The 20,003-nt window shown below is 46.5% G+C and overlaps 4 non-coding genes and 34 pseudogenes across 4 annotated transcripts; 26 read left to right on the top strand and 12 right to left on the bottom strand.

Annotated features, from left to right (window-relative positions):
• Positions 1–1,203: 1,203 nt before the first annotated feature.
• On the bottom strand, positions 1,204–1,322 carry LOC148265151 (5S ribosomal RNA; annotated as a pseudogene).
• A 205-nt stretch (positions 1,323–1,527) lies between these two features.
• On the bottom strand, positions 1,528–1,646 carry LOC148265150 (5S ribosomal RNA; annotated as a pseudogene).
• Positions 1,647–2,176: 530 nt separating this feature from the next.
• LOC148265149 (5S ribosomal RNA) lies at positions 2,177–2,295 on the bottom strand (annotated as a pseudogene).
• Positions 2,296–2,855: 560 nt separating this feature from the next.
• LOC148265148 (5S ribosomal RNA) lies at positions 2,856–2,974 on the bottom strand (annotated as a pseudogene).
• Positions 2,975–3,503: 529 nt separating this feature from the next.
• On the bottom strand, positions 3,504–3,621 carry LOC148265147 (5S ribosomal RNA; annotated as a pseudogene).
• Positions 3,622–4,183: 562 nt separating this feature from the next.
• Positions 4,184–4,301, bottom strand: LOC148265146 (5S ribosomal RNA; annotated as a pseudogene).
• A 205-nt stretch (positions 4,302–4,506) lies between these two features.
• On the bottom strand, positions 4,507–4,625 carry LOC148265145 (5S ribosomal RNA; annotated as a pseudogene).
• A 916-nt stretch (positions 4,626–5,541) lies between these two features.
• Positions 5,542–5,660, bottom strand: LOC148265144 (5S ribosomal RNA; annotated as a pseudogene).
• A 204-nt stretch (positions 5,661–5,864) lies between these two features.
• On the bottom strand, positions 5,865–5,982 carry LOC148265143 (5S ribosomal RNA; annotated as a pseudogene).
• A 236-nt stretch (positions 5,983–6,218) lies between these two features.
• Positions 6,219–6,337, bottom strand: LOC148265142 (5S ribosomal RNA; annotated as a pseudogene).
• Positions 6,338–6,543: 206 nt separating this feature from the next.
• Positions 6,544–6,662, bottom strand: LOC148265141 (5S ribosomal RNA; annotated as a pseudogene).
• Positions 6,663–6,868: 206 nt separating this feature from the next.
• LOC148265140 (5S ribosomal RNA) lies at positions 6,869–6,987 on the bottom strand (annotated as a pseudogene).
• A 426-nt stretch (positions 6,988–7,413) lies between these two features.
• Positions 7,414–7,532, top strand: LOC148265139 (5S ribosomal RNA). Its single transcript, XR_015820215.1, has one exon. It is a non-coding gene; the product is annotated as a 5S ribosomal RNA (ribosomal RNA).
• Positions 7,533–8,092: 560 nt separating this feature from the next.
• Positions 8,093–8,211, top strand: LOC148265138 (5S ribosomal RNA). The gene has a single exon (XR_015820135.1). It is a non-coding gene; the product is annotated as a 5S ribosomal RNA (ribosomal RNA).
• Positions 8,212–8,770: 559 nt separating this feature from the next.
• On the top strand, positions 8,771–8,888 carry LOC148265137 (5S ribosomal RNA; annotated as a pseudogene).
• Positions 8,889–9,092: 204 nt separating this feature from the next.
• Positions 9,093–9,211, top strand: LOC148265136 (5S ribosomal RNA; annotated as a pseudogene).
• Positions 9,212–9,774: 563 nt separating this feature from the next.
• Positions 9,775–9,893, top strand: LOC148265135 (5S ribosomal RNA; annotated as a pseudogene).
• A 205-nt stretch (positions 9,894–10,098) lies between these two features.
• On the top strand, positions 10,099–10,217 carry LOC148265134 (5S ribosomal RNA; annotated as a pseudogene).
• Positions 10,218–10,422: 205 nt separating this feature from the next.
• LOC148265133 (5S ribosomal RNA) lies at positions 10,423–10,541 on the top strand (annotated as a pseudogene).
• A 560-nt stretch (positions 10,542–11,101) lies between these two features.
• LOC148265132 (5S ribosomal RNA) lies at positions 11,102–11,220 on the top strand (annotated as a pseudogene).
• A 205-nt stretch (positions 11,221–11,425) lies between these two features.
• On the top strand, positions 11,426–11,544 carry LOC148265131 (5S ribosomal RNA; annotated as a pseudogene).
• A 561-nt stretch (positions 11,545–12,105) lies between these two features.
• On the top strand, positions 12,106–12,225 carry LOC148265130 (5S ribosomal RNA; annotated as a pseudogene).
• Positions 12,226–12,430: 205 nt separating this feature from the next.
• Positions 12,431–12,549, top strand: LOC148265129 (5S ribosomal RNA; annotated as a pseudogene).
• Positions 12,550–13,110: 561 nt separating this feature from the next.
• LOC148265128 (5S ribosomal RNA) lies at positions 13,111–13,230 on the top strand (annotated as a pseudogene).
• A 205-nt stretch (positions 13,231–13,435) lies between these two features.
• On the top strand, positions 13,436–13,554 carry LOC148265127 (5S ribosomal RNA; annotated as a pseudogene).
• A 561-nt stretch (positions 13,555–14,115) lies between these two features.
• On the top strand, positions 14,116–14,234 carry LOC148265126 (5S ribosomal RNA; annotated as a pseudogene).
• A 205-nt stretch (positions 14,235–14,439) lies between these two features.
• LOC148265125 (5S ribosomal RNA) lies at positions 14,440–14,558 on the top strand. The gene has a single exon (XR_015820507.1). It is a non-coding gene; the product is annotated as a 5S ribosomal RNA (ribosomal RNA).
• Positions 14,559–15,440: 882 nt separating this feature from the next.
• On the top strand, positions 15,441–15,559 carry LOC148265124 (5S ribosomal RNA; annotated as a pseudogene).
• A 209-nt stretch (positions 15,560–15,768) lies between these two features.
• On the top strand, positions 15,769–15,887 carry LOC148265123 (5S ribosomal RNA; annotated as a pseudogene).
• Positions 15,888–16,096: 209 nt separating this feature from the next.
• On the top strand, positions 16,097–16,215 carry LOC148265122 (5S ribosomal RNA). Its single transcript, XR_015820244.1, has one exon. It is a non-coding gene; the product is annotated as a 5S ribosomal RNA (ribosomal RNA).
• A 204-nt stretch (positions 16,216–16,419) lies between these two features.
• On the top strand, positions 16,420–16,538 carry LOC148265121 (5S ribosomal RNA; annotated as a pseudogene).
• Positions 16,539–16,747: 209 nt separating this feature from the next.
• LOC148265120 (5S ribosomal RNA) lies at positions 16,748–16,866 on the top strand (annotated as a pseudogene).
• A 563-nt stretch (positions 16,867–17,429) lies between these two features.
• Positions 17,430–17,548, top strand: LOC148265119 (5S ribosomal RNA; annotated as a pseudogene).
• Positions 17,549–17,753: 205 nt separating this feature from the next.
• Positions 17,754–17,872, top strand: LOC148265118 (5S ribosomal RNA; annotated as a pseudogene).
• A 557-nt stretch (positions 17,873–18,429) lies between these two features.
• Positions 18,430–18,547, top strand: LOC148265117 (5S ribosomal RNA; annotated as a pseudogene).
• Positions 18,548–18,751: 204 nt separating this feature from the next.
• On the top strand, positions 18,752–18,870 carry LOC148265116 (5S ribosomal RNA; annotated as a pseudogene).
• Positions 18,871–19,079: 209 nt separating this feature from the next.
• LOC148265115 (5S ribosomal RNA) lies at positions 19,080–19,198 on the top strand (annotated as a pseudogene).
• Positions 19,199–19,760: 562 nt separating this feature from the next.
• Positions 19,761–19,879, top strand: LOC148265114 (5S ribosomal RNA; annotated as a pseudogene).
• The last annotated feature ends 124 nt before the right edge of the window (positions 19,880–20,003 follow it).

The raw sequence follows: 20,003 nt of genomic DNA, 5'->3' as shown, positions 1-20,003 counted from the left end.
CTCCTTTCTTCCCCCTCCCGTCATTTCTTTCCTTGTGCGTGCGCACTGCACCTCCCGTGCTCGTTCTAATATGAAGTAAAATACTACGGTGCCGTGACTCATATTTGCGAATAAATATGAGGACCATAATTCAAGTCGCGCGTAACGTCGAAAGAATCATCTGTTAAAAAATGGGTGCAACACGCGGACTTCACAAGAAAATGGGTGAAATATAAGGACTTCGCAGGAGGTAACCCATGCTAGTACTACTCTCGCCCAAGCACCTTACCTACGAAGTTCTGATAGAATCCGATGCATTAGTGCTGGTATGATCGCACCTGTTTCATTTCGTGCTGAAAGTACATACACTCTTTCTCCTTCCCTCCCCCTCCCGTCATTTGTTTCCTTGTGCGTGCACTCTGCATCTCTCCTTCTCGTTCTAATATCGATTAAAATGCCCCTGCTTCTTGACTCACATTTGCGTATAAACCAGCGAACCATAGTTCTAGTCGCGCGTAACGTCGGACGATCCATCTGAAAAAAAATTGTTGCGATACGAGGACTTTCCAAGAGGTCACCCATCCGAGTACTACTCTCGCCCAAGCACACTTAACTGCAGAGTTCTTATGGGATCCAGTGCATTAGTGCTTGTATGATGCCACTTGTTTAATTTTGTGCTTCAAATACATACACTCCTTCTCTTTTCTTCCTCCTCCCGTCTTTTGTTTCCTTGTGCGTGCGCACTGCACCTCCCGTACTCATTCTAATATCAAATAAAATGCCACGGCGCCGTGACTCACATTTGCGAATAAACCTGCGGACCATAAATCAAGTCGCGCGTAACGTCGAAAGAATCATCTACAAAAAGATGGGTGCAACACGAGGACCTCCCAAGAAAATGGGTGAAATATAAGGACTTCGCAGGAGGTCACCCATCCGAGTACTTTTCTCGCCCAAGCACCCTTAACTGCGGAGTTCTGATAGAATCCGTTGCATTAGTGCTGGTATGATCCCTCATGTTTCATTCTGCACTGCAAATACATACACTCTTTCTCCTCCCATCCCCTCTCCCATCATTTGTTTCTTTGTGGGTGCACTCTGCATCTCTCTTTCTCGTTATAATATCAAGTAATATGCCCCGGCACCGTGACTCACCTTTGCAAATGAACCAGCGGTTTATAATTCCATTCGCGCGTAACGTCGAACAACCCATCCGAAAAAAAATAGGTGCAACACGAGGGCTTCCCAAGTGGTCACCCATCCGAGTACTACTCTCGCCCAAGCACACCTAACTGCGGACTTCTGATGGGATCCGAGGCTTTAGTGCTGGCATGATCGCACCTTTTTAATTTCGCGCTGCAAATACATACACTCTTTCTCCTTTCTTCCCCCTCCCGTCATTTGTTTCCTTGTGCGTTCACACTTCACCTCTCATTCTCGTTCTAATATCGATTAAAATGCCCCTGCTTCTTGACTCACATTTGCGTATAAACCAGCGGACTCTAGTTCTAAACGCGCGTAACATCGAACGACCCGTCTGAAAAAAAATTGGTGCGACACGAGGACTTCCCAGGAGGTCACCCATCCGAGTACTAATCTCGCCCAAGCACACTTCAATGCGGAGTTCTGATGGAATCCAGTGCATTAGTGCTGGTATAATCGCACCTGTTCAATTTCGCGCTGCAAATACATAAACTCATTCCCCTTTCTTCCCCCTCCCGTCATTTGTTTCCTTGTGCGTGCGCACTGCACCTCCCGTTCTCGTTCTAATATCAAGTAAAATGCTACAGCGCCGTGACTCACATTTGCGAATAAACCTAAGGACCATAATTCAAGTCGCGTGTAACGTTGAAAGAATCATCTGCAAAAAAATGGGTGAAATATAAGGACTTCGCAGGACGTAACCCATGCTAGTACTACTCTCGCCCAAGCACCCTTACCTACGGAGTTCTGATAGAATCCGTTGCATTGGTGCTGGTATTATCGCACCTGTTTCATTTCGTGCTGAAAATACATACACTCATTCTCCTTCCCTCCCTCTCCCATCAATTGTTTCCTTGTGCGTTCACACTGCACCTCTCCTTCTCGTTCTAATATCGATTAAAATGCCCCTGCTTCTTGACTCACATTTGCGTATAAACTAGCGGACCATAGTTCCAGTCGCGCGTAACGTCGAACGACCCGTCTGAAAAAAAAATTGGTGCGACACGAGGACTTCCCATGAGGTCACCCATCCGAGTACTACTCTCGCCCAAGCACGCTTTACTGCAGAGTTCTGATGGGATCCAGTGCATTAGTGTTGGTATGATGCCACTTGTTTAATTTTGCGCTTTAAATACAAACACTCCTTCCCTTTTCTTCATCCTCCCGTCATTTGTTTCCTTGTGCATGCGCACTGCACCTCCCATACTCGTTCTAATATCAAGTAAAATGCCACGGCGCCGTGACTAACATTTGCGACTAAACCTGCGGACCATAAATCAAGTCGCGCGTAACGTCGAAAGAATCATCTGCAAAAAGATGGGTGCAACACGAGGACCTCCCAAGAAAATGGGTGAAATATAAGGACTTCGCAGGAGGTCACCCATCCGAGTACTTTTCTCGCCCAAGCACCCTTAACTGCGGAGTTCTGATAGAATCCGTTGCATTAGTGCTGGTATGATCCCTCATGTTTCATTCTGCACTGCAAATACATACACTCTTTCTCCTCCCATCCCCCCTCCCGTCATTTGTTTCCTTGTGCGTGCACTCTGCATCTCTCTTTCTCGTTCTAATATCAAGTAATATGCCCCGGCACCATGACTCACCTTTGCAAATGAACCAGCAGTTTATAATTCCTTTCGCGCGTAACGTTGAACAACCCATCCGAAAAAAAATAGGTGCAACACGAGGGCTTCCCAGGTGGTCACCGATCTGAGTACTACTCTCGCCCAAGCACACTTAACTGTGGAGTTCTGATGGGATCCGGGGCTGTAGTGCTGGTATGATCGCACCTGTTTAATTTCGCACTGCAAATACATACACTCCTTCTCCTTTCTTCCCCCTCCCGTCATTTGTTTCCTTGTGCTTGCGCACTGCACCTCTCGTTCTCGTTTAAATATCAAGTTAAATTCCACGGCGCCGTGACTCACATTTGCGAATAAATCTGCGGACCATAATTAAAGTCGCGCGTAACGTCGAACAGCACATCTGAAAAAAAGAAATTGGGTGCAACACGAGAACTTCCCAACGTAACCAATCATTGTACTACTTTCGCCAAAGCACACTTAACTGCGGAGTTTTGATGGGATCCGGTGCATTAGTGCTGGTGTGACCGCACCTATTTAATTTCGTGTTAAAAATACATACACTCCTTCTTCCCTCCCCCCTCCCATCATTTGTTTCCTTGTGCGTTCACACTACACCTCTCCTTCTCGTTCGAATATCGATTAAAATGCCCCTGATTCTTGACTCATATTTGCGTATAAACTAGCGGACCATAGTTCCAGTCACACGTAACGTCGAACGACCAATCTGAAAAGAAATTGTTGCAATACGAGGACTTACCAAGAGGTCACCCATCTGAGTACTACTCTCGCCCAAGCACACTTAACTGCAGAGTTCTGATGGGATCCAGTGCATTAGTGCTGGCATGATGCCACTTGTTTAATTTTGCACTTCAAATACATACACTCCTTCTCTGTTCTTCCTCCTCCCGTCATTTGTTTCCTTGTGCGTGCGCACTGCACCTCCCGTACTCGTTCTAATATCAAGTAAAATGCCACGGCGCCGTGACTCACATTTGCGAATAAACCTGCGGACCATAAATCAAGTCGCGCGTAAAGTCGAAAGAATCATCTGCAAAAAGATGGGTGCAACACGAGGACCTCCCAAGAAAATGGGTGAAATATAAGGACTTCGCAGGAGGTCACCCATCCGAGTACTTTTCTCGCCCAAGCACCCTTAACTGTGGAGGTCTGATAGAATCCGTTGCATTAGTGCTGGTATGATCCCTCATGTTTCATTCTGCACTGCAAATACATACACTCTTTCTCCTCCCATCCCCCCTCCCGTCATTTGTTTCCTTGTGCGTGCACTCTGCATTTCTCTTTCTCGTTCTAATATCAAGTAATATGCCCCGGCACCGTGACTCATCTTTGCAAATGAACCAGCAGTTTATAATTCTATTCGCGCGTAACGTCTGACAACCCATCCGAAAAAAAAATAGATGCAACACGAGGGCTTCCCAAGTGGTCACCCATCCGAGTACTATGCTCGCCCAAGCACACTTAACTGCGGAGTTCTGAGGGATCCGGAGCTTTAGTGCTGGTATGATCGCACCTGTTTACTTTTGCGCTGCAAATACATACACTCCTTCTCCTTTCTTCCCCTCCTGTCATTTGTTTCCTTGTGCGTTCACACTTCACCTCTCATTCTCGTTCTAATATCGATTAAAATGCCCCTGCTTATTGACTCACATTTGCGTATAAACCAGCGGACCCTAGTTCCAGACGCGCGTAACGTCGAACGACCCGTCTGAAAAAAAAATTGGTGCGACACAAGGACTTCCCAGGAGGTCACCCATCCGAGTACTAATCTCGCACAAGCACACTTCACTGCGGAGTTCTGATGGGATCTAGTGCATTAGTTCTGGTATGATCACACCTGTTTAATTTCGCGCTGCAAATACATAAACTCATTCCCCTTTCTTCCCCCTCCCGTCATTTGTTTCCTTGTGCGTGCGCACTGCACCTCCCGTTCTCATTCTAATATCAAGTAAAATGCTACAGCGCCGAACCTCACATTTGCGAATAAACCTGAGGACCATAATTCAAGTCGCGCGTTACGTCGAAAGAATCATCTGCAAAAAAATGGGTGCAACACGAGGACTTCGCAAGAAAATGGATGAAATATAAAGACTTCGCAGGAGGTAACCCATGCTAGTACTACTCTCGCCCAAGCAACCTTACCTACGGAGTTCTGATAGAATCCGTTGCATTAGTGCTGGTATGATCGCACCTGTTTCATTTCGCGCTGCAAATACATAAACTCCTTCTCCTTTCTTCCCCCTCCCGTAATTTGTTTCCTTGTGCGTGCGCACTGAACATCCCGTTCTCATTTTAATATCAAGTAAAATGGAACAGCGCCGTGACTCACATTTGCGAATAAACCTGAGCACCATAATTCAAGTCTCGCGTAACGTCGAAAGAATCATCTGCAAAAAAATAGGTGCAACACGAGGACTTCACAAGAAAATGGATGAAATATAAGGACTTCCCAGGAGGTAACCCATGCTTGTACTTCTCTCGCCCAAGCACCCTTACCTATGGAGTTCTGATAGAATCCGTTGCATTAGTGCTGGTATGATCGCACCTGTTTCATTTCGCGCTGCAAATACATAAACTCCTTCTCCTTTCTTCCCCCTCCCGTGTTTTTTTCCTTGTGCGTGCGCATTGCACCTCTCGTTCTTGTTCAAATATCAAGTAAAATGCCACGGCGCCGTGACTCACATTTGCGAATAAATCTGCGGACCATAATTAAAGTCGCGCGTAACGTCGAACGGCACATCTGAAGAAAAGAAAATGGGTGCAACACGAGAACTTCCCAGGAGGTAACCCATCATTGTACTACTTTCGCCAAAGCACACTTAACTGCAGAGTTCTGATGGGATCCGGTGCATTCGTGCTGGTGTGACCGCACCTGTTTAATTTCGTGCTGAAAATACATACACTCCTTCTTCCCTCCCCCCCTCCCATCATTTGTTTCCTTGTGCGTTCACACTGCACCTCTCCTTCTCATTCTAATATCGATTAAAATGCCTTTGATTCTTGACTCACATTTGCGTATAAACCAGCAGACCATAGTTCCAGTCGCGCGTAACGTCGAATGACCCATCTGAAAAAAAATTGTTGCAATACGAGGACTTCCCAAGAGGTCACCCATCTGAGTACTACTCTCGCCCAAGCACACTTAACTGCAGAGTTCTGATGGGATCCAGTGCATTAGTGCTGGCATGATGCCACTTGTTTAATTTTGCACTTCAAATACATACACTCCTTCTCTGTTCTTCCTCCTCCCGTCATTTGTTTCCTTGTGCGTGCGCACTGCACCTCCCGTACTCGTTCTAATATCAAGTAAAATGCCACGGTACCGTGACTCACATTTGCGAATAAATCTGCGGACCATAATTCAAGTCGCGTGTAACATCGAAAGAATCATCTGCAAAAAGATGGGTGCAACACGGGGACCTTCCAAGAAAATGGGTGAAATAGAAGGACTTCGCAGGAGGTCACCCATCCGAGTACTTTTCTCTCCCAAGCACCCTTAACTGCGGAGTTCTGATAGAATCCGTTGCATTAGTGCTGGTATGATCCCTCATGTTCAATTTTGCACTGCAAATACATACACTCTTTCTCCTTCCATCCCTCCTCCCGTTATTTGTTTCCTTGTGCGTGCACTCTGTATCTCTCTTTCTTGTTCTAATATCAAGTAATATGCCCCGGCACCGTGACACACCTTTGCAAATGAACCAGCGGTTTATAATTCCATTGGCGTGTAACGTCGAACAATCCATCCGAAAAAAAATAGTTGCAACACGAGGGCTTCCCAAGTGGTCACCCATCCGAGTACTACTCTCGCCCAAGCACACTTAATTGTATAGTACTGATGGGATCCGGAGCTTTAATGCTGGTATGATCGCACCTGTTTAATTTCGCGCTGCAAATACATACACTCCTTCTCCTTTCTTCCCCCTCCCGTCATTTATTTCCTTGTGCGTTCACACTTCACCTCTCATTCTCGTTCTAATATCGATTTAAGTGCCCCTGCTTCATGACTCACATTTGCGTATAAACCAACGGACCCTAGTTCCAGACGCGCGTAACGTCGAACGACCCGTCTGAAAAAAAAATTAGTGCGACACGAGGACTTCACAAGAGGTCACCCATCCGAGTACAAATCTCGCCCAAGCACACTTAACTGCGGAGTTCTGATGGGATCAGGTGCATTAGTGCTGGTATGATCGCAACTGTTTAATTTTGCGCTGCAAATACATAAACTCATTCCCCTTTCTTCCCACTCCCATCATTTGTTTCCTTGCGCGTGCGCACTGCACCTCTCGTTCTCGTTCAAATATCAAGTAAAATGCCACGGCGCCGTGACTCACATTTGTGAATAAATCTGCGGACCATAATTAAAGTCGCGCGTAACGTCGAACGACACATTCTTGTGAAGTTCTCGTGTTGCACCCATTTTTTTGCAGATGATTCTTTCGACGTTACGCGCGACTTGAATTATGGTCCTTGGGTCTATTCGCAAATGTGAGGCACGACACCGTAGTATTTTACTTGATATTAGAACGAGCACGGGAGGTGCAGTGCGCACGCACAAGGAAACAAATGACGGGAGGGGGAAGAAAGGAGAAGGAGTTTATGTATTTGCAGCGCGAAATTAAATGGGTGCGATCATACCAGCACTAATGCACTGGATCCCATCAGAACTCCGCAGTTAAGTGTGCTTGGGCGAGGGTAGTTCTCGGATGGGTGACCTCCTGGGAAGTCCTCGTGTCGCACCAATTTTTTTTCGGATGGGTTGTTCGACATTACGCGCGAATGGAATTATAAACCGCTGGTTCATTTGCAAAGGTGAGTCACGGTGTCGGGGCATATTACTTGATATTAGAACGAGAAAGAGAGATGCAGAGTGCACGCACAAGGAAACAAATGACGGGAGGGGGGATGGGAGGAGAAAGAGTGTATGTATTTGCAGTGCAGAATGAAATATGAGGGATCATACCAGCACTAATGCAACGGATTCTATCAAAACTCCGCATTTAAGGGTGCTTGGGCGAGAAAAGTACTCGGATGGGTGACCTCCTGCGAAGCCCTTATATTTCACCCATTTTCTTGGGAGGTCCTCGTGTTGCACCCATCTTTTTGCAGATGATTCTTTCGACGTTACGCGCGACTTGATTTATGGTCCGCAGGTTTATTCACAAATGTGAGTCACGGCGCCGTGGCATTTTACTTGATATTAGAACGAGTACGGGAGGTGCAGTGCGCACGCACAAGGAAACAAATGACGGGAGGGGGAAGAAAGGAGAAGGAGTTTATGTATTTGCAGCGCGGAATTAAACCGGTGCGATCATACCAGCACTAATGCACCGGACCCCATCAGAACTCCGTAGTTAAGTGTGCTTGGGCGAGAGTAGTACTCGAATGGGTGACCTCCTGGGAAGTCCTCGTGTCGCACCAATTTTTTTCAGATGGGTCGTTCGACGTTACACGCGACTGGAACTAGGGTCCGCTGGTTTATACGCAAATGTGAGTCAAGAAGCAGGGGCATTTTAATCGATATTAGAACGAGAAGGAGAGGTGCAGTGTGAACGTACAAGGAAACAATTGATGGGAGGGGGAGGGAATGAGAAGGAGTGTATGTATTTTCAGCACGAAATGAAACAGGTGCGATCATACCAGCATTAATTCAACAGATTCTATCAGAACTCCGTAGGTAAGGGTGTTTGGGCGAGAGTAGTACTAGCATGAGTTACCTCCTGCGAAGTCCTTATATTTCACCCATTTTCTTGTGAAGTCCTCGTGTTGCACCCATTTTTTTACAGATTATTCTTTCGACGTTACGCGCGACTTGAATTATGGTCCTCAGGTTTATTCGCAAATGTGAGTCACGGCGCCGTGGCATTTTACTTGATATTAGAACGAGTACGGTAGGTGCAGTGCGCACGCACAAGGAAACAAATGACGGGAGGAGGAAGAAAAGAGAAGAAGTGTATGTATTTGAAGCGCAAAATTAAATAAGTGGCATCATACCAGCACTAATGCACTGGATCCCATCAGTACTCCGCAGTTAAGTGTGCTTGGGCGAGAGTAGTACTCGGATGGGTGACCTCTTGGGAAGTCCTCGTATCGCAACAATTTTTTTTCAGATGGGTCGTTCGACGTTACGCGCGACTGGAACTATGGTCCGCTGGTTTATACGCAAATGTGAGTCAAGAATCAGGGGCATTTTAATCGAAATTAGAACGAGAAGGAGAGGTGCAGTGTGAACGCACAAGGAAACAAATGATGGGAGGGGGAGAGGGAAGAAGGAGTGTATGTATTTTCAGCACGAAATTAAACAGGTGCGGTCACACCAGCACAATTGCACCGGATCCCATCAGAACTCCGCAGTTAAGTGTGCTTTGGCGAAAGTAGTACAATGATGGGTTACCTCCTGGGAAGTTCTCGTGTTGCACCCATTTTCTTTTTTTCAGATGTGTCGTTCGACGTTACGCGCGACTTTAATTATGGTCCACAAATTTATTCGCAAATGTGAATCACGGCGCCGTGGCATTTTACTAGATATTTGAACGAGAACGAGAGGTGCAGTGCGCACGCACAAGGAAATAAATGACGGGAGGGGGAAGAAAGGAGAAGGAGTGTATGTATTTTCAGCACGAAGTGAAACAGGTGCGATCATACCAGCACTAATGCAACGGATTCTATCAGAACTCCGTAAGTAAGGGTGCTTGGGCGAGAGTAGTACAAGCATGGGTTACCTCCTGCGAAGTCCTTATATTGCACCCATTTTCTTGTGAAGTCCTCGTGTTGCACCCATTTTTTTGTAGATGATTCTTTCGACGTTACACGCGACTTGAATTATGGTCCTCAGGTTTATTCGCAAATGTGAGTCACGGTGCTGTAGCATTTTACTTGATATTAGAACGAGAACGGGAGGTGTAGTGCGCACGCACAAGGAAACAAATAACGGGAGGGGGAAGAAAGGAGAATGAGTTTATGAATTTGCAGCGCAAAATTAAACAGGTGCGATCATACCAGCACTAATGCACCGGGTCCCATCAGAACTCCGCAGTGAAGTGTGATTGGGCGAGATTAGTACTCGGATGGGTGACCTCCTGGGAAGTCCTCGTATCGCACCAATTTTTTTTCAGACGCGTCGTTCGACGTTACGCGCGTCTGGAACTAGGGTCCGCTGGTTTATACGCAAATGTGAGTCAAGAAGCAGAGGCATTTTAATCGATATTAGAACGAGAATGAGAGGTGAAGTGTGAACGCACAAGGAAACAAATGACGGGAGGGGGAAGAAAGGAGAAGGAGTATATGTATTTGCAGCGCGAAATTAAATAGGTGCGATCATGCCAGCATTAAAGCTCCGGATCCCATCAGAACTCCGCAGTTAAGTGTGCTTGGGCGAGGGTAGTTCTCGGATGGGTGACCTCCTGGGAAGTCCTCGTGTCGCACCAATTTTTTTTCAGACGCGTCGTTCGACGTTACGCGCGTCTGGAACTAGGGTCCGCTGGTTTATACGCAAATGTGAGTCAAGAAGCAGAGGCATTTTAATCGATATTAGAACGAGAATGAGAGGTGAAGTGTGAACGCACAAGGAAACAAATGACGGGAGGGGGAAGAAAGGAGAAGGAGTATATGTATTTGCAGCGCGAAATTAAACAGGTGCGATCATGCCAGCACTAAAGCTCCAGATCCCATCAGAACTCCGCAGTTAAGTGTGCTTGGGCGAGGGTAGTTCTCGGATGGGTGACCACTTGGGAAGCCCTCGTGTTTCACCTATTTTTTTCGGATGGGTTGTTCGACGTTACGCGCTAATGGAATTATAAACAGCTGGTTCATTTGCAAAGGTGAGTCACGGTGCCGGGTCATATTACTTGATATTAGAATGAGAAAGAGAGATGCAGAGTGCACGCACAAGGAAACAAATGACGGGAGGGGGGATGGAAGGAGAAAGAGTGTATGTATTTGCAGTGCATAATGAAACATGAGCAATCATACCAGCACCAATGCAACGGATTCTATCAGAACTCCACAAGTTAAAGGTGCTTGGGCGAGAGTAGCACTAGGATGGGTAACTTCCTTTAAAGTCCTTATATTTCACACATTTTCTTAGGAAGTCCTCGTGTTGCACCTATTTTTTTGCAGATGATTCTTTCGACGATACGCGCGACTTGAATTATGGTCCTCAGGTTTATTCGCAAATGTGAGTCATGGCACCGTAGCATTTTACTTGATATTAGAACGAGCACGGGAGGTGCAGTGCGCACGCACAAGGAAACAAATGACGGGAGGGGGAAGAAAGGAGAAGGAGTTTATGTATTTGCAGCGTGGAATTAGACGGGTGCGATCATACCAGCATTAATGCACCGGATCCTATCAGAACTCCGCAGTTAAGTGTGCTTGGGCGAGAGTAGTACTCGGATAGGTGACCTCCTGGGAAGTACTCGTGTCGCACCAACTTTTTTTCAGACAGGTTGTTCGACGTTACGCGCGACTGGAACTAGGGTCCGCTGGTTTATACGCAAATGTGAGTCAAGAAGCAGGGGCATTTTAATCGATATTAGAACGAGAATGAGAGGTGAAGTGTGAACGCACAAGGAAACAAATGACGGGAGGGGGAAGAAAGGAGAAGGAGTATATGTATTTGCAGCGCGAAATTAAACAGGTGCGATCATGCCAGCACTAAAGCTCCAGATCCCATCAGAACTCCGCAGTTAAGTGTGCTTGGGCGAGGGTAGTTCTCGGATGGGTGACCACTTGGGAAGCCCTCGTGTTTCACCTATTTTTTTTCGGATGGGTTGTTCGACGTTACGCGCTAATGGAATTATAAACAGCTGGTTCATTTGCAAAGGTGAGTCACGGTGCCGGGTCATATTACTTGATATTAGAATGAGAAAGAGAGATGCAGAGTGCACGCACAAGGAAACAAATGACGGGAGGGGGGATGGAAGGAGAAAGAGTGTATGTATTTGCAGTGCATAATGAAACATGAGCAATCATACCAGCACCAATGCAACGGATTCTATCAGAACTCCACAAGTTAAAGGTGCTTGGGCGAGAGTAGCACTAGGATGGGTAACTTCCTTTAAAGTCCTTATATTTCACACATTTTCTTAGGAAGTCCTCGTGTTGCACCTATTTTTTTGCAGATGATTCTTTCGACGATACGCGCGACTTGAATTATGGTCCTCAGGTTTATTCGCAAATGTGAGTCATGGCACCGTAGCATTTTACTTGATATTAGAACGAGCACGGGAGGTGCAGTGCGCACGCACAAGGAAACAAATGACGGAAGGGGGAAGAAAGGAGAAGGAGTTTATGTATTTGCAGCGTGGAATTAGACGGGTGCGATCATACCAGCATTAATGCACCGGATCCTATCAGAACTCCGCAGTTAAGTGTGCTTGGGCGAGAGTAGTACTCGGATAGGTGACCTCCTGGGAATGTACTCGTGTCGCACCAACTTTTTTTCAGACAGGTTGTTCGACGTTACGCGCGACTGGAACTAGGGTCCGCTGGTTTATACGCAAATGTGAGTCAAGAAGCAGGGGCATTTTAATCGATATTAGAACGAGAATGAGAGGTGAAGTGTGAACGCACAAGGAAACAAATGACGGGAGGGGGAAGAAAGGAGAAGGAGTATATGTATTTGCAGCGCGAAATTAAACAGGTGCGATCATGCCAGCACTAAAGCTCCAGATCCCATCAGAACTCCGCAGTTAAGTGTGCTTGGGCGAGGGTAGTTCTCGGATGGGTGACCACTTGGGAAGCCCTCGTGTTTCACCTATTTTTTTTCGGATGGGTTGTTCGACGTTACGCGCTAATGGAATTATAAACAGCTGGTTCATTTGCAAAGGTGAGTCACGGTGCCGGGTCATATTACTTGATATTAGAATGAGAAAGAGAGATGCAGAGTGCACGCACAAGGAAACAAATGACGGGAGGGGGGATGGAAGGAGAAAGAGTGTATGTATTTGCAGTGCATAATGAAACATGAGCAATCATACCAGCACCAATGCAACGGATTCTATCAGAACTCCACAAGTTAAAGGTGCTTGGGCGAGAGTAGCACTAGGATGGGTAACTTCCTTTAAAGTCCTTATATTTCACACATTTTCTTAGGAAGTCCTCGTGTTGCACCTATTTTTTTGCAGATGATTCTTTCGACGATACGCGCGACTTGAATTATGGTCCTCAGGTTTATTCGCAAATGTGAGTCATGGCACCGTAGCATTTTACTTGATATTAGAACGAGCACGGGAGGTGCAGTGCGCACGCACAAGGAAACAAATGACGGGAGGGGGAAGAAAGGAGAAGGAGTTTATGTATTTGCAGCGTGGAATTAGACGGGTGCGATCATACCAGCATTAATGCACCGGATCCTATCAGAACTCCGCAGTTAAGTGTGCTTGGGCGAGAGTAGTACTCGGATAGGTGACCTCCTGGGAATGTACTCGTGTCGCACCAACTTTTTTTCAGACAGGTTGTTCGACGTTACGCGCGACTGGAACTAGGGTCCGCTGGTTTATACGCAAATGTGAGTCAAGAAGCAGGGGCATTTTAATCGATATTAGAACGAGAATGAGAGGTGAAGTGTGAACGCACAAGGAAACAAATGACGGGAGGGGGAAGAAAGGAGAAGGAGTATATGTATTTGCAGCGCGAAATTAAACAGGTGCGATCATGCCAGCACTAAAGCTCCAGATCCCATCAGAACTCCGCAGTTAAGTGTGCTTGGGCGAGGGTAGTTCTCGGATGGGTGACCACTTGGGAAGCCCTCGTGTTTCACCTATTTTTTTTCGGATGGGTTGTTCGACGTTACGCGCTAATGGAATTATAAACAGCTGGTTCATTTGCAAAGGTGAGTCACGGTGCCGGGTCATATTACTTGATATTAGAATGAGAAAGAGAGATGCAGAGTGCACGCACAAGGAAACAAATGACGGGAGGGGGGATGGAAGGAGAAAGAGTGTATGTATTTGCAGTGCATAATGAAACATGAGCAATCATACCAGCACCAATGCAACGGATTCTATCAGAAATCCACAAGTTAAATGTGCTTGGGCGAGAGTAGCACTAGGATGGGTAACTTCCTTTAAAGTCCTTATATTTCACACATTTTCTTAGGAAGTCCTCGTGTTGCACCTATTTTTTTGCAGATGATTCTTTCGACGATACGCGCGACTTGAATTATGGTCCTCAGGTTTATTCGCAAATGTGAGTCATGGCACCGTAGCATTTTACTTGATATTAGAACGAGCACGGGAGGTGCAGTGCGCACGCACAAGGAAACAAATGACGGGAGGGGGAAGAAATGAGAAGGAGTTTATGTATTTGCAGCGTGGAATTAGACGGGTGTGATCATACCAGCATTAATGCACCGGATCCTATCAGAACTCCGCAGTTAAGTGTGCTTGGGCGAGAGTAGTACTCGGATGGGTGACCTCCTGGGAAGTACTCGTGTCGCACCAACTTTTTTTCAGACAGGTTGTTCGACGTTACGCGCGACTGGAACTAGGGTCCGCTGGTTTATACGCAAATGTGAGTCAAGAAGTAGGGGCATTTTAATCGATATTAGAACGAGAATGAGAGGTGAAGTGTGAACGCACAAGGAAACAAATGACGGGAGGGGGAAGAAAGGAGAAGGAGTATATGTATTTGCAGCGCGAAATTAATCAGGTGCGATCATACCAGCATTAAAGCTCTGGATCCCATCAGAACTCCGTAGTTAAGTGTGCTTGGGCGAGGGTAGTTCTCGGATGGGTGACCACTTGGGAAGCCCTCGTGTTGCACCTATTTTTTTTCGGATGGGTTGTTCGACGTTACGCGCTAATGGAATTATAAACCGCTGGTTCATTTGCAAAGGTGAGTCACGGTGCCGGGGCATATTACTTGATATTAGAACGAGAAAGAGAGATGCAGAGTGCACGCACAAGGAAACAAATGACGGGAGGGGGGATGGAAGGAGAAAGAGTGTATGTATTTGCAGTGCAGAATGAAACATGCGGGATCATACCAGCACTAATGCAACGGATTCTATCAAAACTCCGCAGTTAAGGTTGATTGGGCGAGAAAAGTACTCGGATGGGTGACCTCCTGCGAAGTCCTTTTATTTCATCCATTTTCTTGGGAGGTCCTCGTGTTGCACCCGTCTTTTTGCAGATGATTCTTTCAACGTTACGCGCGACTTGATTTATCGTTAGCAGGCTTATTCGTAAATGTGAGTCACGGCGCCGTGGCATTTTACTTGATATTAGAACGAGCACGGGAGGTGGAGTGCGCACGCACAAGGAAACAAATGACGGGATGAGGAAGAAAAGAGAAGGAGTGTATGTAGTTGAAGCGCAAAATTAAACAAGTGGCATCATACCAGCACTAATGCACTGGATCCCATCAGAACTCAGCAGGTAAGTGTGCTTGGGAGAGAATAGTACTCGGATGGGTGACCTCTTGGGAAGTCCTCGTATCGTAACAATTTTTTTTTAGATGGGTCGTTCGACGTTACGCGCGACTGGAACTATGGTCCGCTTGTTTATACGCAAATGTGAGTCAAGAATCAGGGGCATTTTAATCGATATTAGAACGAGAAGGAGAGGTGCAGTGTGAACGCACAAGGAAACAAATGATGGGAGGGGGGAGGGAAGAAGGAGTGTATGTATTTTCAGCACGAAATTAAGCAGGTGCGGTCACACCAGCACAAATGCACCGGATCCCATCAGAACTCCGCAGTTAAGTGTGCTTTGACGAAAGTAGTACAATGATGGGTTACCTCATGGGAAGTTCTCGTGTTGCACCCATTTTCTTTTTTTCAGATGTGCCGTGCGACGTTACGCGCGACTTTAATTATGGTCCGCAGATTTATTCGCAAATGTGAGTCACGGCGCTGTGGCATTTTACTTGATATTTGAACGAGAACGAGAGGTGCAGTGCGCACGCACAAGGAAACAAATGACGGGAGGGGGAAGAAAGGAGAAGTAGTTTATGTATTTGCAGCGCGAAATTAAACAGGTGCGGTCACACCAGCACAAATGCACCGGATCCCATCAGAACTCCGGAGTTAAGTGTGCTTTGGAGAAAGTAGTACAATGATGGGTTACCTTCTGGGAAGTTCTCGTGTTGCACCCATTTTCTTTTTTTCAGATGTACCGTTTGACGTTACGCGCGACTTTAATTATGGTTCGCAGATTTATTCGCAAATGTGAGTCACGGCGCCGTGGTATTTTACTTGATATTTGAACGAGAACGAGAGGTGCAGTGCGCACGCACAAGGAAACAAATGACGAGAGGGGGAAGAAAGGAGAAGGAGTTTATGTATTTGCAGCGTGGAATTAAATGGGTGCGGTCATACCAGCACTAATGCACCGGATCCCATCAGAACTCTGTAGTTAAGTGTGCTTGGGCGAGAGTAGTACTCGGATGGGTGACCTTTTGGGAAGTCCTCGTGTCGCACCAATTTTTTTTCAGACGGGTCGTTCGACGTTACGCGCGACTGGAACTATAATCCGCTGGTTTATACGCAAATGTGAGTCAAGAATATGGGGCATTTTAATCGATATTAGAACGAGAAGGAGATGTGCAGTGTGAATGTACAAGGAAACAAATGATGGGAGGGGGGGAGGGAAGAAGGAGTGTATGTATTTTCAGCCTGAAATTAAACAGGTGCGCTCACACCAGCACAAATGCACCGGATCCCATCAGAACTCCGCAGTTAAGTGTGCTTTGACGAAAGTAGTACAATGATGGGTTACCTCCTGGGAAGTTCTCGTGTTGCACCCATTTTCTTTTTTTCAGATGTGTCGTTCGACGTTACGCGCGACTTTAATTATGGTCCGCAGATTTATTCGCAAATGTGAGTCACGGCGCTGTGGCATTTTACTTGATATTTGAACGAGAACAAGAGGTGCAGTTCGCACGCACAAGGAAACAAATGACGGGAGGGGGAAGAACAGAGAAGTAGTTTATGTATTTGCAGCGCGAACTTAAACGGGTGCGATCAAACCAGCACTAATGCACCGGATCCCATCAGAACTCCGCAGTTAAGTGTGCTTGGGCGAGAGTAGTACTCGGATCGGTGACCTCCTGGGAAGTCCTCGTGTCGCACTAATTTTTTTTTTCAGACGGGTCGTTCGACGTTACGCGCGACTGGAACTAGGGTCCACTGGTTTATGCGCAAATGTGAGTCAAGAAGCAGGGGCATTTTAATCGATATTAGAACGAGAAGGAGATATGCAGAGTGCACGCACAAGGAAACAAATGACGGGATGGGGGATGGAGGGAGAAAAAGTTTATGTATTTGCAGCGCAGAATGAAACATGAGCAATCATACCAGCACCAATGCAACGGATTCTATCAGAACTCCGCAAGTTAAGGGTGCTTGGGCGAGAGTAGCACTAGGATGGGTGACCTCCTGCGAAGTCCTTCTATTTCACCCATTTTCTTAGGAAGTCCTCGTGTTGCACCCATTTTATTGCAGATGATTCTTTTGACGTTATGCGCAACTTGAATTATGGTCCTCAGGTTTATTCGCAAATGTGAGTCACGGCGCTATAGCATTTTACTTGATATTAGAACGAGAACGGGAGCTGCAGTGCGCACGCACAAGGAAACAAATGACGAGAGGGGGACGAAAGGGGAATGAGTTTATGTATTTGCAGCGAGAAATTAAACAGGTGCAATCATTCCAGCAGTAATGCACCGGATCCCATCAGAACTCCACAGTTAAGTGTGCTTGGGCGAGAGTAGTACTCGGATGGGTGACCTCTTGGGAAGTCCTCGTGTCGCACCAATTTTTTTTCAGACGGGTCGTTTGACGTTACGCGCGACTGGAACTAGGGTCCGCTGGTTTATACGCAAATGTGTGTCAAGAAGCAGGGGCAGTTGAATGGATATTAGAACGAGAATGAGAGGTGAAGTGTGAACGCACATGGAAACAAATGACCGGAGGGGGAAGAAAGGAAAAGGAGTGTATGTATTTGCAGTGCGAAATTAAACAGGTGTGATCATACCAGCACTAAAGCCCTGGATCCCATCAGAACTCCGCACTTAAGTGTGCTTGGGCGAGAGTAGTACTCGGATGGGTGACAACTTGGGAAGCCCTCGTGTTGCACCTATTTTTTTCGGATGGGTTGTTCGACGTTACGCGCGAATGGAATTATAAACTGCTGGTTCATTTGCAAAGGTGAGTCACGGTGCTGGGGCATATTACTTGATATTAGAACGAGAAAGAGAGATGCAGAGTGCACGCACAACGAAACAAATGACGGGTGGGGGGATGGGAGGAGAAAGAGTGTATGTATTTACAGTGCAGAATGAAACATGAGGGATCATACCAGCATTAATGCAACGGATTCTATCAGAACTCCGCAGTTAAGGGTGCTTGGGCGAGAAAAGTACTAGGATGGGTGACCTCCTGCGAAGTCCTTATATTTCACCCATTTTCTTGGGAGGTCCTCGTGTTGCACCCATCGTTTTGCAGATGATTCTTTCGACGTTACGCGCGACTTGATTTATGGTCCGCAGGTTTATTCGCAAATGTGAGTCACGGCGCTGTGGCATTTTACTTGATATTAGAACGAGTACGGGAGGTGCAGTGCGCATGCACAAGGAAACAAATGACGGGAGGAGGAAGAAAAGAGGAGTGTATGTATTTGAAGCGCAAAATTAAACAAGATGCAACATACCAGCACTAATGCACTGGATCTCATCAAAACTCTGCAGTTAAGTGTGCTTGGGCGAGAGTAGTACTTGGATGGGTGACCTCTTGGGAAGTTCTCGTATCGCAACAATTTTTTTTCAGATGAATCGATCGACGTTACGCACGACTGGAACTATGGTCCGCTGGTTTATACGCAAATGTGAGTCAAGAATCAGGGGCATTTTAATCGATATTAGAAGGAGAAGAAGAGGTGCAGTGTGAACGCACAAGGAAACAAATGATGGGAGGGGGGGAGGGAAGAAGGAGTGTATGTATTTTCAGCACGAAATTAAACAAGTGCGGTCACACCAGCACAAATGCACCGGATCCCATCAGAACTCCGCAGTGAAGTGTGCTTTGGCGAAAGTAGTACAATGATGGGTTACCTCCTGGGAGGTTCTCGTGTTGCACCCATTTTCTTTTTTTCAGATGTGCCGTTCGACCTTACGTCCGACTTTAATTATGGTCCGCAGATTTATTCGCAAATGTGAGTCACGGCGCCGTGGCATTTTACTTGATATTTGAGCGAGAACGAGAGGTGCAGTGCGCACGCACAAGGAAACAAATGATGGGAGGGGGAAGAAAGGAGAAGGAGTTTATGTATTTGCAGCGCGAAATTAAACAGTTGCGATCATACCAGCACTAATGCACCGGATTCCATCAGAACTCCGCAGTTAAGTGTGCTTGGGCGAGAGTAATACTCGAATGGATTACCTCTTGGGAAGTCCTCGTGTCGCACTAATTTTTTTTTCAGACGGGTTGTTCGACGTTACGCGCGACTGGAACAAGGGTCCACTGGTTTATACGCAAATGTGAGTCAAGAAGCAGGGGTATTTTAATCCATATTAGAACGAGAAGGAGAGATGCAGAGTGCAAGCACAAGGAAACAAATGACGGGAGGGGGGATGGAGGAAGAAAAAGTATATGTATTTGCAGCGCAGAATGAAATATGAGCAATCATACCAGCACCAATGCAACGGATTCTATCAGAACTCCGCAAGTTAAAGGTGCTTGGGCGAGAGTAGCACTAGGATGGGTAACTTCCTTTGAAGTCCTTATATTTCACACATTTTCTTAGGAAGTCCTCGTGTTGCACCTATTTTTTTGCAGATGATTCTTTCGACGATACGCGCGACTTGAATTATGGTCCTCAGGTTTATTCGCAAATGTGAGTCATGGCACCGTAGCATTTTACTTGATATTAGAACGAGCACGGGAGGTGCAGTGCGCACGCACAAGGAAACAAATGACGGGAGGGGGAAGAAAGGAGAAGGAGTTTATGTATTTGCAGCGCGGAATTAAACGGGTGCGATCATACCATCACTAATGCACCGGATCCCATCAGAACTCCGTAGTTAAGTGTGCTTGGGCGAGAGTAGTTCTCAGATGGGTGACCTCTTGGGAAGTCCTCGTGTCACACCAATTTTTTTTCAGACGGGTTGTTCGACGTTACGCGCGACTGGAACTAGGGTCCGCTGGTTTATACGCAAATGTGAGTCAAGAAGCAGGGGCATTTTAATCGATATTAGAACGAGAAGGAGAGGTGC

This window comes from Carica papaya, chromosome 5 (assembly GCF_054855325.1).
Source record: "Carica papaya isolate Zhongbai chromosome 5, ASM5485532v1, whole genome shotgun sequence".
NCBI lineage: Eukaryota > Viridiplantae > Streptophyta > Magnoliopsida > Brassicales > Caricaceae > Carica > Carica papaya.
The sequence above is the reverse complement of the archived record's forward strand: the minus strand, read 5'-3'. Positions and strand labels throughout refer to the sequence as shown.